Source organism: Sceloporus undulatus, chromosome 4 (genome assembly GCF_019175285.1).
Source record: "Sceloporus undulatus isolate JIND9_A2432 ecotype Alabama chromosome 4, SceUnd_v1.1, whole genome shotgun sequence".
Classification (NCBI taxonomy): Eukaryota; Metazoa; Chordata; class Lepidosauria; order Squamata; family Phrynosomatidae; genus Sceloporus; species Sceloporus undulatus.
In genome coordinates this window covers 232,090,169-232,107,547 of record NC_056525.1, presented here as the reverse complement: position 1 = coordinate 232,107,547, position 17,379 = coordinate 232,090,169, and the positions used below count along the sequence as shown (strand labels likewise).

The 17,379-nt window shown below is 40.0% G+C and overlaps 1 protein-coding gene across 6 annotated transcripts in view; it reads left to right on the top strand.

Annotated features, from left to right (window-relative positions):
• Nucleotides 1–17,379, top strand: part of SAMD12 (sterile alpha motif domain containing 12) — a 281,156-nt gene that overhangs the window by 67,131 nt on the left and 196,646 nt on the right. The gene's annotated exons all lie outside the window — the stretch shown is intronic.

Genomic DNA, 17,379 nt, shown 5'->3' with positions numbered 1-17,379 from the left:
CCATCTTAATAAGTCCACCAGCTCTGTAAGGACAGATGGTAGCTTGTCCATGACACCTTGGAGATTATTAATTATCTCTGCCCATAGATTTGTATACTCCAAGCTGAAAACAACATCTAGAGTGTGACCTGATGAATGTGGGAGTCCTGATATGAGTTGGGTTAGGTCAGTGTTTTGTCATGGACGTCATGAACTCCTGAGCTGCAGTTGATAGACTGGTCAGAAATGGGATGTTTAAGTCGCCCAAGATGAAAAGTCTGAGTGATTCCAACTCTGAGACTAGTTCTGTGAGCTCAGCCAGGGAGTCTGATAGACAATGGGGTTGATGGTATTCTAGAGGAATTTCCTGTCTGTCCCTGGTCTTCAGGATCAAGTATATGCACTCATTGTGGTTCAGCTCCCTAATAGGTAAACTGGTTAGATTAAGATGATCTTTGTAGACCTGAGCCATGCCTTCATCATGACGCATCCACTTTCCCTCAACTGCTTGCTAATTAATACAGTACCCTGCAGGGAGAGCTTGAGCTATGTCGGGCCACTATCACCTCACAGCCACATTTCTGTAAAGCTTTCCTGGTCAGCCTCCTCAACTATCTGTAGGGAGATCATAGATTGTATATATTTTATTTTAAACTGATCTGACATTACACAGGTTTTGCGGGTGGCTTGATTCATTCCCTCAAGTTTCAGAGGATGGCAGGATGAGTGGAACGTTAGACAGATATTAAGCCTCTCTCCTTCCTCTGTAACGACATGTCACCCTGCCATCTCCATATCTCCCTCTGTGCTGGAATAACTTCTGGGCAAGGGAAAGAACTGTGGGCATATAATTGTGCCTATATACTAGTAAATAGTTTACAACTGGGAAGGCTTAATGTTAAATAATGGACAGCTATTTAAGCCTGCCTGAGGATTGAGGTCTACTGAGGGGACTCCTCTGTGTTCCATGAGTGAACCCAAAACACTGTTTGAGGAGAGGGGAAAATGCCTTATCAGTTGTGGCACCCCAGTTGAGAAATGTCCTCCCCTTAGAGGCCTATAGTTATCAACATTGGTTTCATTTAGATGCCAAGTAGAGACTTAGCTGTTTTTAAAGTGGTTCACTCTAAAATGTATATGCACATAGTTTTAAAGTGTTTTAACCTTTTAAAGCTGTTTTAATTTATTACAATGTTTAATGTGTTTTAGTCTATTAAATTATTTTTATAGTTTTAAATTGATGTAATATGTTTATACCAATTCTTTTTGTATGCCACCCTGAAACCTCATGATATAGGATAGGATATAAATATTTTAATAAATATATCCATTCATTTCTTTGTACATACTTCCTTCACTCTGATATAGAAGATGATGGCTTTTGTGCACATATATTTTGTTGGCATGACAAAGTACAGTGTCCTTTTTGTTCCAGAAAGGTTGCCCTAATGAGGCTTGTGACCTTCTTAAAAATGAATGCTTGAATCCTATGCTGTCTGCACCTATTGTGTTTGAAGTTCATAAGGCAAATGTGTGTGTTCTTTGTTGCTGTTATGTGTCTTTAGGTCAACTCTGACTTATAAAGACCCTATCATAGAGTTTTCTTGAGAAGCTATATTCAGAGGAGGTTTGTCATTGCCTTCCTTTAGGCTGAAAAAGCGTGACTTGCTCAAGATGACCCAGTGTGTCAAACTTCTAAAGTTTGAATCCTTTTCTAGCCAGGTTTAATTTAGCCAAAAACAAACAAACAAACAAATAAAAATAAAAATAAAAAACCAGGAGCCTCCACAAGTCATCTGATCATCCTAGGAACAAGTAGTTATTTTTTGTGTTCTGCTCTAGCTCACTCACCCACACAAATGTCGTCCTGTTTGTACCTACAGTCCAGAGGTCAGCAAAATGAAGACCATGGGCCACATGCAGCATATTTTCTTATTAAACATGCTCCCAAACTCTAGATGCTGCACTGCAAGTGTCTTAATCCTTGTCTATGTGTATGTGCCTTCAAATAACCTGTTCATTTATAGCAGCCCTATGAATTTCATAGAATTTTCATCGGCAAGGAATACTCAGAGGTGGTTTTGTCATGGCAAGTGGATGCCTGCCTTCAAAATCACAGAAGCAACTTAGTGGTCCTGAGGTATATTACTCTTACAATTCATAGAATTTTGCATCCCTTCATTTTTAAAACAGAAGACAGGTTCTTCACCTTTAGATAATGAAAAAGATTAAATTCTTTCCATCAGGTAAGATTTTAATATCAGTGATGCTAATTATGCAAACCAACAAATGGAAAAGGAGAATATTGAGAGGCATCCCATATAAATAGTTATCACTGCATTTAGATAAAATTCTCCAAGCATATTTTGGTTAATGCAAAGCATATTGTGGAAAATTAAATACTGAATGTTGGGCAGTACTGACCCGCATGGTTGGGCAAGACCCAGAGGCTGATGAGGAATCCATGGGGTGGTGGATAGAGCCAATCTCAGCTGGAACAGAGAAAGGTAGGTACCAGCATCAGGACCCCTTGGGCTCTCTCTTCCCCCCTCACTCTGATAGTCACTATGTATTCCTCTTCCTCACTCTCTGTCAGCCACTTACATGCCAGAAAAAAAAAAAGTCCTGTAGTTACTACCCGCTCTTGCTGGGATGGAGAGAGGGAACAAGCTAATGGATGGCAATAGTGAAGAGGAGGAAGGCTAGCTAGGAAAGAATGCTCTCCATAATGGGCCTCAGCAGGTGCCCAGCTGTTCCTTTCTCTGGGGAGATATCCTTTTTGTTGTACTGTGCCTGCAAGTCATTTTCAACTTATGGCAACATGGGGTTTTCTTGGCAAGATTTGTTCAGAAGAGGTTTGCCCTTGCCTTCCCTTGAGGTTGAGACCATGTGACTTGCCCAAGGTCACCCAGTGAGTTTCATGGCTGAGCCACACTGGCTCCTAAGTACTATAGTCAAAAATCAATTCACAAAGCTTTCCTAGGAATTTGTTAGCATATATACCTTGGAAAATTAGAAGCTTAATAAATATTTCATGTATTTTTTCTGTTTTTGGGAGGGGAGTGGTGTGAAGTGAGAGACAATGGTTTTCCTGACTCCTTTGCAGAAGTTCCTAAGGATGTGCAGTGGTAAAGGACCAGGTGTGTTTAGAAAGCTGGGTCACATCACTGAGATATTAAGAGTAAGCTCCTTTAGATATTAAAGTTCCCTTTCAGTTCATCCTTCTTCTCACCACACACACTCTACCACCCACCAAAGGCTGATGGTGATGTCTTGCAGGTTGGATATTGAAATACAAGAACCAGAATTGGCCATTAACAAGCTACAGCTCAGTGGTGGAACATTTGCTTTGTTTGAATCAGTCACTGACATCTCCAGGAAAAAGATCTCAATTGCCAGGGCTGGGAAGTACCTTCTACCAAGTCCCTGCAAAGTCCTCAAAGCTTGGGGGGGAAATACTTTTTTGACTGTATCTTTTTGGCTCCAGCCCCCACCCATGTGGTAAATGCCCATGTTGGCTGGGAATTGGGAGTTCTAGTCCAAAAAGTAGCTTTTACAATTTCTGCACAGTGCTGTGCCAAGTGGACTAACTTTGGTGTAAAGAGGTACCTCATATTCAGCAGACCTAAGCAATATTCACCTTGTCTCTGCTATAGAAACTGTGGAAGAAAGAGTGGGACCATTTCTTAAGACGTGTTTGTGTGTGTGGGTGTGTGTGTGTGTGTGTGTGTTAGAGATGGAAAGAAATTTAATTGGGTACTGTCACCCAAATCAGCATTCTTTAAACCTTCTGAAACTTGCAAGAAATTACAGCTTTTCTTTGACATTTGCAACATTTCCAGGCACTAGGGACAACACAAAACAATGCTTATATTTTAAATGTGAATAGCTAAAGTGTACATAATTGTAGAAAAACACAGAAAAAAATGAATCAACGAGGAAAGGTTCTGTAAAGCCAGGTAAATCAAGCAAAAAACCCACAAATTAGGAAAAATTCATAGAAAGTAGAATGAATTTCACTATGGTGAGAAAGCACAAAATCTCACAATCAGTTCTGAAATATAGATGCAAGGAAAATGAAGCTCAGATTCAGTTTAAAAAACAGTTTTTTGCATCTCTACTTTTGGGTTTCACATCTTACCCTCTTCTATAAGTGGGACACTTGGCTGTTACATGTGCTTCCTCAAGTTCAGCTGCCTGTTCATTTCTTGTTCAAAATTTCATCTGTCATGTCGTATCTTCCATAAACAAGGTTTTTAGTATATCTTTTGGAAGAGCATCCTTGAAATGCAGTAATTATTACATGCAAACCCTATTCTGTCAAAAGATAACACAAGAGATACTTATGCTCAGATTTGACCACAGTAACAGCATCAGCCTTTATACAAGTAAATTTTTAATTGAACACCCCCCCACACATTTCCACATGTTTACTTTCCATGGCAAGTATGCCATTGCAATGCCTTCCTCCTAATTTTGGGGCTATAGGGGTATGTGGGGACGATTGCATGGAAATCCCATAATTCTTTGAATTATTAAGAAGTCTTCCACAATATCCTAGATAGCCATGGTCAAACTGGTCATCTTCTCTCTTCTTCTCATCTGTAGGAGAGGGTGACAAGGGGCTTCTTTGTCCATAAATGATCAGCTGAGTTTTGGCTTCCACAATTTTGTCATGAATTTAATGCAGTGGGCCCTCCATACAGTGGCTGGCTTTGGATCCATTAATTTGACTGCCCATGGATTACTGTGCCTAATATTATCAGGCGATGTGAATGCACATACTTCAGTGTGAGCACATCACCACCCGTGAATAATATGGGGGGTGGTGGATAAAACTGAACCCCCAGTGAAACAGAGAGCCCACTGTACTAAAGTCTGAATGATACATGCCATAGATAGTTTTTTGTGGGTTTTCGGGCTATGTGGCCATAGAATTTCTGATTTCTGTTTATAGTTTTGAATATGGGACAGTGAACAAAGCTGACAAAAGAAGATCAGCTAATTTGACATGTGACGCTGTAGGAGAATTTTTGTGGAAACCGTGAACCACCAAAAAGACATATAATGGTCTGAGAGCGAGTGAAGCTTGGGCTGAAGTTTTTGGACACATCACAAGATGCCATGACTCATTGGAAAAGATCATAAGAAGTTACCTACAGGATTGTCTCTTCCCATATAATGTGCCGCATACACTCAGGTCCTCTGGCAAACATTTACTCCAGTCAGCCATGAGTAGGGGGTGAAACAGGCTGCCCCAAAATGCCAGTTTGGGGCCACTGCGGAGCTGTATGTCACAGCCCCAATCCAGCCAGCTTCTGCTGCAAATAGAAGTGGAAAATGCCCACTCTTATTTGGGGCAGAAAAAAGCTGCTCCTTTGCTGTTGGAGCCAGGTGAATGGTGTCTAAATGCCATGCCCTGATTCGCTGGTGTGGCTTCTACGTAACTCAGGGGTGTATTGTGTCTAAACGCCATGCCCCCAAGCCATCAAGAAGCCGACTTTACTAGGCTGTCTGTTTCAGCCCTAGGTTTGCAACTGTCAACTATAGAATTTTTTCCCCCAGTAGGCCTAGACTGTAGAATTGCCTTCTGAAAGAGATTTGACAGCTGGATATGCTATCTGAATTAAAAGCATTGAAGACCAGTTTCTTCTGGCAGGCTTATCTAGATGATTTTAAAATTGTGTATTTTAAATTATGAATTTTAGATGTGGGCAGTTTTAATATGTGTACATCTTATTTGTCCTTTTAAATTGATGTATGTTTTAACTGATGTGTGCTTGACTAATGTTGTTTGTTTGTTAATTGTTGTTGTCCCCCACAGCCACTCTGATAGCCTTTAGGGCTGAAGGGTGGGGTATAAATGACATAAATAATAAATTATTATTATTATTATTATTATTATTATTATTATTATTATTATTATGCTCATTAAAGAGGAAGGCAGTAGGAAAAGAGGAAGACTTTGTTACAGATGGATTGACTCAGTAAAGGGAAATGATGGCCCTCAATTTGCAAAAGCTGAGCAGGGTTGTTGACTAGGGCTCTTGGAGGTTTCTCATTGACAGAGGTAGCTGTACGTTGAAGCCAACTTGACTGCTAATTACAACAAAGGAAGCAATGTGATTAGGAGGAGACTGGAATAGGGAAATTCCTGCTGTTATCTCTAGTCACTGATTGGAGAAAATGTTTGGGATTCTTTTCCATACAACATAATAAGCAGGAAGCTCAGAGTGGAGCTTGGGGGTGATCCAGGAGATTCTACAAAACAGTTATCAATTTGCTTCAGGGAAGATGCCCCATTTCTACATGGTTTCGTGCCTTAAAGGGTCAGGCAACCTGCTCTTCTTAGGCACATTGAGGAAAAAAGCTAGTGGAAGTAATCTCAGAAGGAAATTAAGTTGGTGTTCCTTTAGTTATGCTTCCGTTCCTTTGTTGCAAAATCATGAGCAAAGCATAACTGGAAAGTCTGAGCAGGATTAATTTGTTCTTTTGAAGAATATACCAGACAGGGATTATACTTTCTTCTTCAATCCCCAGATTCTATAGCACACGCTATGATTGTTCATCTCCTGTAAAGGGAGTAGTAAAACCAGCTCTAGGCAAAGTCAGCTCCAGGCTTACAAACTGAAGCGCAGCCTTTTTTTAAAAAGAGGTTTGCACAGCCATTTAATTTCTACAGAAGAGATTTTTATTTTATTTTTTAGGAAAAGAGCAGCACAATATATACAGATAAATAACTACAAATAACCAGGAAGCTGTACTCTCAGCTTGTAGGCATGTACAAAGACTTGGATGAATAGAAGGGTGCACAAAGGTATTAAGTTTGGTACCTGGGAAAACTCATAGCCAGAAGATCATTCCATAAATGGGGTATTACTATTAAAAGGCATATTCTCTGATGACCAGGCAGATGATTTCCAGGTAACCTCAGCATCAGTGAAATGGCTTTATACTTCAAGTGTTAAACATGGTCATTGCATCCTTTTAATTGATACACCACCAGAGACAAAAAGATGTGTTTTTTCCTCCAGGCTGTGTCACTTGGACACGACTTTATTCCATTCGGGTTCCATTCTCATCTGTGTTTTTTTTTAAAGGAGAAATGTCCTACCAAAATAGGGATACAGAGATTATGCCAAAAAATTTTTTTGTTATTGATAAGATATTGAAAAATAAGTTGAAAATTTATAGATTTAAAAAAATAGAGAATTAAGTAGAGAATAGATGAAATGAAAGAAATCATAAGATACAAATTTCAAACCAGCAGCGGGGTGGGGAGAGGAAGTCATTTGTATTTGATTGAGTTTTTTGTTTATGTTATATGCTAGTTCATATTATGGTTTTATTGATTGATTGACTTAATAAAGATATTTTTAAAAATGTATGTTGAGATATACGAATTTGAATACATATTTCCCTATGTTTAAATTTGTAAGGATTACATTATAAGTTGAATATATCGTATCGGAAATCTGAAATGCTCCAAAATCCAAAGCATTTTTCATGGGTGGCTGGGACAGTGATACCTTTGCTTTCTGATCATTCAGTGTACTACACAAACTTTGTTTAATGCACAAAATTATTAAAATATTATATAAAATTACCTTCAGGCTATGTGTATAAGGTGTATATGAAATATAAAATTTTTTTATACTTGGGCCGCATCTCCAAGATATCTCATTATGAATATGAAAATATTCCAAAATCCGAAACATCTCTAATCCCAAACCTTTCAGATAAGGGATATTCACCCTGTACTACTGTGCTAAATTTTCAGTTTAGGGAGGGAGGTACAATTCCCAGGATCCCATAATGTGCAGCCACAATAGTTAAAGTGGCCATCTTGAGTCCCTGTACTGAGAGAAAGGCAGGGTATAAATAAGCATAATAATAATAATAATAATAATAATAAAGTGGAATGATGAGACTTTAATTGTACAATGTGAAAGGTCCCCCTAATCCATACAATTAGGGGCTATTTCGCACAACACAGTTTTACCACTGTAATTCCCCTTGAATTTACATCATCATGCCCTGTAGAATCCTGAGGTTTGTAGTTTGGCAGAGCACTACACCTCTGTTGCTGAGAATCTGAAATACATGACTCTAAACTACACATCCTGGGATTCCATAGGAGGAAATCATGGCAGCAAAAGTGGGGTCATCTAATAACTGTGTAGTGTGAAAAAGGCCCAGTATTTGTCATTGTGGAATTCCTAGAGATCAGATTCTTCAAGGATTCCTGTTTACTCAGGTATTTTTATCACTTGCAGACACCACAGTTTCTTCTTTCAACAACTCTTGACACACATCGTGGAATCTGGATCTACTCAGATTAAGTGTGAATAAGCCATCACAGATCAAATATTGTAGAATATGTTTATCAGCAACCATAGTAGATATGTTTGTCTGTTCAGTGAGTCACACATGCTGATCTCCATCTGTTGGGTAGTCACAATAAACCTTTATTTTGCCCACTTATTACCAGGAGATGGTGGTCAATGGGGTGAATAAATAAAGATTGTTTCTCTCCATCACAGTGTACTTCACATAAGCATGTTCTCAAGCTGTGTAGTAACTTCAATATCCTCATGGGGGAGCTTGCACATAAATTACTATGCTGACTCCAATTTTTGTGCCTGGTTGGTTGGTTGGTTGGGGGGGAGGTCACTCTTTCATGGGATCCTGGCTTTGGAAATGAATTCAAATTATGTAGAGAATTGTAACTTGATACAGCAGATCCTTTTTATCCTTATACCTATCAAAATCTTTGTGTTCCAACAGACAGCTCTTACTATATTTTCCAATAGTACTTAACTGAGTACTTTTTCCCTTCCACCCCTACTCTCTAGATATCCCATTTATTTATGTTTACCTTAAAATGTATGTCTAAGTGCTATGCGATTTCTGGTCTAAACATTTCAGGGACTGCAGGATTAGAAAGACTTAAAATTCCACTCCACACATCGGCTGCTATTTACAGAGCAAAACAGACAGGTTTGCTGCATTTGTGCAATTAATGTCATATCTGGTTTGAAACATGCAGCTGAATAATACTCAAATGCTTTCGCATTCAGAGATGGAAATACCCTTTATTGTTACTCATTAAAAAGAAAAAGATTCTAAAATTTGCTTGCAAATGCCCATAAATGCAATGTGAAGCCTCAATTTTTTTTTTAAAAAAAGTAGTGAGTCTATATTCTAACTAGGTTTTTTTTTAACAATTTTTTTTTTGTTTATTTCAATTCTTTGCAAAAAGGAAGAATCTAAGAAAAGAGGACAGCAATTTCTCAGTTCTATCAGTGGGAAGATCATGTCCCTTTTGGGAAAGGTGCTTGTGTGCAAAGAGCATATGGAAATATAGCAGAGAAGGAAAAGTCACAAGTGGGAATGCTTCCAAGGTTGTGGTCAAAATATAGTTGAATCTAATCTTCTGCTTTCATCGTTGTTGCAAGGCAGGCTCTGAAATGTAGCAGTTTATCTGGACCTTTTGCAGGAGTAATATATTCCACACCAAGGGCAATGTTAGGACATTTTGTCATAAAGCTTTCAAACTTCTCTGCTGTCATGATAGCTAAAGATGTGTTTAGTGGACGATGAAGGTTCTGAGGCCATATACTAATGAAGGACTAGCATAGGCTTTGGATGAGGCAACATTGGACTGGGACTCTTTGAGTTGTTGCTTTTGTGTGCCTTCAAGTTTTTTCTAAAGTCAGGGTTCAAATCCATGCTCAGCCATGGAAACCCAGTTGACCTTGGGTAAGTCCCACTCTCTCAGTCTCAAAGGGAGGCAATGGGAAACCTTCACTGAAGAAATCTTGTTAAGAAAACCCTATGACAGGGCCTACACAAGCCAGGGTCAACTTGAAGGCACATAACAAAAACAGATGTGCTCCATATATATCAGGAATGGGAAATTTGTAGACCTCTGTGTACTGTTGGGTTACAACTCCCATCAGTTAGAGACAGCATGCATAACGGTGCTGTCTTATGGGATTTATAGTCCAGAGGTATTTGGAAGACCAATGGTCCCATCTCTGTTTATATGTTGCCCAGTCCTTGTAGCTATTGTTTCTTTAAATACCTGCATTATTGATCAGTTGACTGGTTTATAAAATATGTCAGTTGCCTTTCCCAAGAGTAATGGAAAGCATACATCATATTTTTAGAAAATGCCAAATTTAAAAAAATCTATAAAGATGAATATGCGTATTTCATTTAATCTCTTATAAAACCATATTGATCAGCAACTGCTATTGACTTAGAAAGCTTCTGGTTGTATACAGAAAACCAAATTATGATTCTTAAGACTAGGTCTGGATCCAAATCGTTAAGAAGAGAACAAGATATGAGCTGCAATGAGACTCCTGGTGGAGACCATTTCCAAGGTTGGGATTCAGTACCAGAAAGCATCTGTCTCATGAACTGCACACTTTATGTGACAATGACACATGGACCCAAACTTCCCTGGTTGATTTCACATTGTGTGGGAAAACTAATAGAGAAGAAATATGCTGAAATAAACTCAGTAGAAGATTTTAAGGCCACCTTTCATTTAATCACTTACCTGGTAGCCATACCTACTCCTTGTAGCTGGAGCATGTGCATGATTGAGTTGGAGATGTAGCCAGGATTTTGGGAAGGGGGGGTTCAGATTAAGTGCCACCATTTTGAGAGGTTAAGAGCTGGAATATTGAGGTAAAATCCCCAGAAAGTCACCGTAATGTTAATATTAAGGAGTTATATAACAATAAACCAAAATATTCTTAACCTTGGTGAATGGTTAATAAATAGCTTACAATTTTGGGTGAATAAAGCCATTATGACCATGTGGTAAAATAAAACCAATAAAAACTATAACAAATTTCTTTATTAAGAAGAATTAAGTATACTAATGTGACATACAGGCACTTTACTAGTCTCATAAGGTTAAAACTTGTTCAATATTATGCTGTTAATACATTAATAATAATAATAATAATAATAATAATAATAATAATAATAAACCCAAAGCTGCTTTGGGTCCCAATCTGAGGAGAAAAGTGGGATGCAAAAACCACCACAATTATTATTGTTGTTGTTGTATTTCTTCCTGGGTTGGAGCCCTCTTACTAAGAAAGCCTGCCCCCCTTCCAGCCTTTAAGTGACTCTCTTTCCCCCAGTCCTGCCTTCCCAAAAGGGGGGTGCTCTTTTCCCACCCACCCCCAAAAAACCCTGCAAAATGTTTGCAATCTGTTTGGCCATCCTTCCCCCATCCCTGGCTTTGGAGGCATGAGAAAGGGAGAGGGAAGGGAACGAACAAGGTTACCTGCCCTCCCTTCTGACCATCCCTTCCTCCAAAAAACGCACCAATTCTGGGGAGGGAGGGAAAATGTAGAGATTTATCTCTCCTTCACAGTGACTTATGCAGAAAGGGTGGGTTAGTAAGGAGTGGAAGGAAAGAGTCCGTCCCTCCCTCCCTCCCTCCCTCCCTCCTTCCTCTTCCTTCCTTCCCTTCTCCTCCTCCTCCACCTCCTCTTTTCTTTCTGCAGGAACGGAGACTTTTTTCTATCAAAAGTGTGGAGGAGGAGGAGCAGAAGAAGAGGGAAAGAGGGGGAAAGTAAGGGAAAGAACTAAGTCGCAGGGAGGGAAGCTCTGCCCCCTCCTACTCCCTCTCTTTCAGTGATTGCGCTCCCGATAGGAGGAGGAGGAAGGGGCGTGAATGCGCCCGAACCCCAAGGGGGGGGTGGATCCCTCAGACACCCCCCCCTTCACTACGTCCCTGGTTGAGTAGTGCAGTTGAGCCAAGATGGGTGAAACATGTGCCCTATGATTAGAATTACTCATTTGGGTTAGCAGAAGCTTCTGAAAAATCTTCAAAGGCATTCTTATGTAAGCATATAGCTCAGATATTGGTACAATGTTTGGGCCTCATGAATCCCAAAGAACTCTTTCCCTGGACCAAACTTCTTCTGATGATCTTCAGAAGCAACAAATCATCTTTTAAATAAATAGCAAAATCCCTTTGTATTGTCTAACATTAAAACAAACACTTTTTTTGTAAATAAAAGTAGACAACTACCATGTATACTCAACTATAAGTTGATTTCATGTACAAGGGCAGGTTTGGGGGTCAGATTTATGGACTTTGGTATGATCCATGGATAAATCAAGGGTAAACCTTAGAGGAATGTAACAAAGGATGCAAGGGATGAAGCAAAGGAAAACAGTGCCAAAGAACTTATAAAATTTGTGCTCACACTAAAGGATGGATGGATGAGAGAGTAGAAGAGGGTCAGTGCCAGGACAGTATTTACAATGACCCATGGATAAGATCACTCAGGTTTTGGGGGGGTCAATTTTTTTTTACTAAAATTTCTAGACTTATACATGAGCATATACATACTTCCATTTTTGTTGTTTGGCAGCTTATGTGGTCACTAGAGGGCCCCAGTAACAGAAAACTGGCCACCAGATTCACTGAAGTTGTCCAACCCAATACAGAAGAATAGAGAGTGTGCTTGTCTATTTGTCCACACAATAAAAATGCTGGTGCGTATATGTTTTACTTGACTGCTGTAGGCAAGCAGCTTATGAACTTCAAGATCCTTTATTTGTAACCTCAAAAACTGACATACAGAATTTTCTTTTCTTGCTCTCTGTTTTTCTTGAAAATCATAGTCTGGCTGTCTGGCACTCTGCATGGGCTGCCATAGATCTATGACTGTAGACAGTCGAGCTGTGAGGGAACTACAGTTTATGCTTGAGCACAACAAATGGTAAATTATTTCAAGAATGCAGCTACTTCTGACTATCAATCTGCAAGACCTCCAAGAAGACATGCAGAGGGTATCCATTTTTATTATCTTCTTCATTCTTTTATTATACAGAAGAGATAGGCAGCCTTCAGGCTTGCAGGATCTGCTTTGATTGTTAATTGAGTGCTGAGACCCAAGTGCCATAGCCTGGTCCATAAGACATACATTTAGAATTTAAAAATTCTGAGTCCTGTGGGTTTATGCTGAGCACCAGAACTAAAGAGAAATAGCATGATATAGTCATTTGGGTGTTGGATCAGGACTCTGGAAGATGAAAGTTTGAATCCTTGTTCAGCCATGGAAACCTAGGGGGTGACGTTAGGCAAGTTACACTGTCTCAGCCTTTCAGGAAAGCAGTGACACACCTCCTTTTGAATAAATCTTGCCAAGGAAACCCTGTGATGTGGTTGCCATAAGGCAGAGACTGCTGCCACACTGCAAAAATAGTGCAGTTTGATACCACTTTAACTGCTGTGATTCAATGCTGTGAAATTCAGGGATTCTGAGTTTTGTGGGATATTTAGCCTTTCCTATCAGAGAGTTTTGGTGCCCCATCAAACTACAAATCCTAGAATTCAATAACACTGAACCATAGCAGTTAAAGTAGTGTCAAACTACTTTATTTCTGTAATGTGGCAACAGCTAGATTCAACCTGAGGATGCATTACATCAACCAGAATTGAACAGATTTCATAGTCATGCCATGCTAAACACAACTCCTAGTTATCCTGACTCTTTGAGTTAACCTTTCCACAACATAGCGCATGGAATAAATAGGGATGTTTTATTTAAATTATTTGTTCCTACAGAAGAGGATGAAAAATTTAATCAGTTCCCTGCTGTGGGAACGTTTTTGAAAACAGTGTTATTTTCCAAGATGTTCGCATTGTAGTAAGAAAGCGACTCACTTTTTTCCTACCCCCCCTTGAGTCTCAGTGCTGGAGGAAAACATGGGATATAAATAAAGATAATCATCACCATTCATCATCCTAAGACAGTGGCTCCCAACCTGTGGATCGGGACCCCTTTGGGGGTCGAATGTGTTAGAATCCTGTTAGTATTCTACCAGATAGTGATTAGTGTTGAGGTACAGTAGTTGGGGATGATGGGGCTTTAGCTGCAGTTAGAAATATAGATAGTGTTGTCTAGTGCATAGCAGGGCCAGGTGTCTTATCAGGTGGCCTTGAGGGCCTGGCTCTCTGAGCGGGGAATGTGCTTTCAGTTCTGTGGGAACCAGGAGGGGCTTCACTTGGCGGGTTTCTGCATGGGAGGGGATTTTGGCTTTTGGGAATTCTGTTACAGTGGTACCTCGGGATACGAAATGCGCGGGTTACGAAATTTCCGGGATACGAAAAAGTTGGATTGGCAAAAACTGTTTCGGGTTACGAAATATTTTTCGGGTTACGAAATTCTTTTCGGCGTGAAATTCAAATGCTATAGGCTTCCAGCGCTAACGGAAAGCTATTTCGGGTTACGAAATTTTCGCGTTACGAAGGGAATGGCGGAACAAATTAATTTCGTAACCCGAGGTACCACTGTACTTTGTCTGTGGGGAGGTATGGTTAGTCTCAGCTAAGAAGCTGAGTGAGGCACATGTCTGATTCTGGATCTATCAATAAAGTGCTGTTGATTATATCATCAAACTGACTGGTTGATAGTCTGGGGTTCTGGGTGCTAACTCTGACAAATGACCCTTTCATGGGGGTCGCCTAAGACCATTGGAAAACATCTATTTAATTACAGTTATGAAGTAGCAATGAAAATAATTTCATGGGTTTGGGTCACCACAACATGAGGAACTGTATTAAAGGGTCGCGGCATTAGGAAAGTTGGGAACCACTGTCCTAGGATATGTAGTTTTGGGGAGGGTCATTTAGAATTCTCAGCCAGAGAACTCTAGAGTGTCACCAAACTATAAATCCCATAGGATATTGCTATGCCAGTTGAGGGGGAATCACAGTGCTATAACTGTGTAATGTAATTGCAGTCCCATCCTCTGGACATCTATTGTGATGGCACTAAAGGCCAACAGTTCTGTACTCTGGCAAGCAGTAATAGGTAGAGAGGAAAATGCTTGGATCCTCTAGGCTCAGAAGCCCTTGTCCAGATATTTTATCCTTTCCTTTCCAGCCTATCATTGCTTTTTCGCCCATTCCCCCCCCCCCCCCCCCCCCCCCCCGAGCTGAATAGAAAGTTTGATGCTTGGCATATCCCTTTTACAACAAATCTTTCTCTCTCTGGACAAAAAAAGTGTATGCTTTATGTAACAGCCTGGCTAAACCAGTTCCATTACTTTGCCCTTTTTTTCTACTGCTGACTTGCAGAAATTGTTAGCCATTACATTGTGTGAGCATCCATCTGCCAAGAAGCAAAATGCAGTAAACTACAATTAAATTACCGCTTTGCTCTACAAAATGAAAACCAGCATCCACCCAGTGCACCAGTGGGAATTTATACTTTTTGAAAATTCTCTTAAGAGTTATGTAAAACATTACAAACTGAGGCAAATGGTTTGTTCAAATCTGTCGTTAAGGACTCTTATGTGAGCGACAGAAGAAGCTGTAGTCTTGATGACATTGCTTGAAAATACTTTAAACAGGTCTTTCTTCAACGCAGTAAAAAGCTATTCATTCTCCAATCAGTGCTAGATTTCAAGCTGTGGTAGGTACAGCCAAGGTTGGATTCACATGGATACTCATTAGATCCATGGGAGTTACGGGGGGGGGGGGGGGTGTGAACTACACTGGGTGACAGCTCAGAGGGTTTGTCCATCTCAACCCCCCACTGCCATCTCATGTGCCTCTGCAAAACGGGAGATGCTGCCACTATTGCAGAGCATTGCCCTGCCTTCCCTTCCCTACAACTGCCTTGCTGTTCCAGGTCTGGCCAGGTAGGTGGGCAAGGCAGTGATAGGGAAGGGAGGCTGAGGGTAATCCGCCTCAAAAAATCCGCATCACCAACCCCAGTGATCATATTGATAAGGTCTTGGGGCAGCCGGATGGCTGATTTGAAATGCAGACAGATGCCAGTTAGTTCTTTGTCAGAGGATTGGTTCCATCATTTTTGCAATTTTTACTGTACACTACTATGATCAACATGGAATAGCGGTCTATAAATAAAACTTATTATTATTATTATTATTATTATTATTATTATCATCATTATCAAATTGAAGTACTGGTAAGTGAGCAGGAGGGGATCCAGAGGTGAAATGAGATTAATTTAGGAGCTAGTACAAGACTAGAAAGCCAGTGTGCTGTAGTGATTTGACCCCTATGGTCGTACACAACTTGACAACCTTATCAAAGTGGATACTTATACTTTTACTTTTATAAGAACAGAGACCCAGTGTGCTGTAGTGGTGTGACTGTTGGATTATGACTCTTGAGATCCCAGAGATTGAATCCCAGCTCAGCCATGTAAACCCACTGGGTGACCTTGGGCAGATCACACTCTCAGTATTAGAAGATGGTAATAGCAAACCCCATTGGAAGAAAACTGGCAAGAAAACTCCATAATAGGTTCAATTTAGGATCACCATTAGTCAGAAATGACTTGAAGGCACACAACAACAACAACAACAACAACAACAATAGAAGATTAAAGGCAGCAGGGCAATAAAACAGCTTATGTTGAATGATGGAGAAAATGGAGAAGTTAGGACGTAATCCCACTTGCAGTCAGTCTGAGGTGAGGAGTAGTTTATGAGAAGGCAGATGAAAGAAGAAGTGGTATAACCAAGTCATGTGAGAGCAAATTCTCAAATTACAGGATAGGAGGGTGGACAGGGGGATAGGAGAAAGACAGCAAATTTGCTCTGCTTCTTGGAGGCAGGCAAACCAATTGACCAACATTAAAAGGTGGGAAAATCAGCATCAAGTGCTACAAACAAAAGTTTGGATCTTCTACCATTCAGAGTTAGTGGGTGATCACAGGTTCTAGTATTATGAGAGATAGAGAAATGAACATGTGTCAAATGTTTCCACATGATGTATAATTTAATATACTTTTATCATGTCTCCCTTTTCTTGTCTTGGTTGGAAACCAGAATCTGATACCCTGATGAGATTGACTGGCATCTATAAAGATGCAGTGGTTATCAGCCTGTACATAGTATGGCATGTGCCAACACCCTTTTAAAATAACTTTATTAAAGCCTTAAATATTCTTAAAATGTGTTAAAGGAGCAGGACTGCAATATTAAGAGAATTTGGGACTGCAGTATTCAGAGAATTCTAGGATCAGACCTCAAATATTAATCTGACTGGTATGGATATTTCTATCTGCCTTTGCACTGATGCCATTTCTTGTCACATCAGCAGCGATGGTATCTTGGAGCTGCTATTTTTCAAAAATGGCTATTGATTTTTTGGAGGGGCATGGCTTCAGACAGGTTGCAAGTGATGTGTTTTCAAATTCATCTGCTTTCCTAAAGACAGGTTTCCCCTGTGATCCCAAAGGTGGATGCTGAAAATCAATGTGACACTTTTGGGGGGGGGGGTGGAAAAAGTCATTATTGGCAGTTTTGTGGATTGATCGCAAAATGAACAAAAGATTCTTTGTGCTTTGCACTAAAACTAAATGCTAAATTTTAACTATA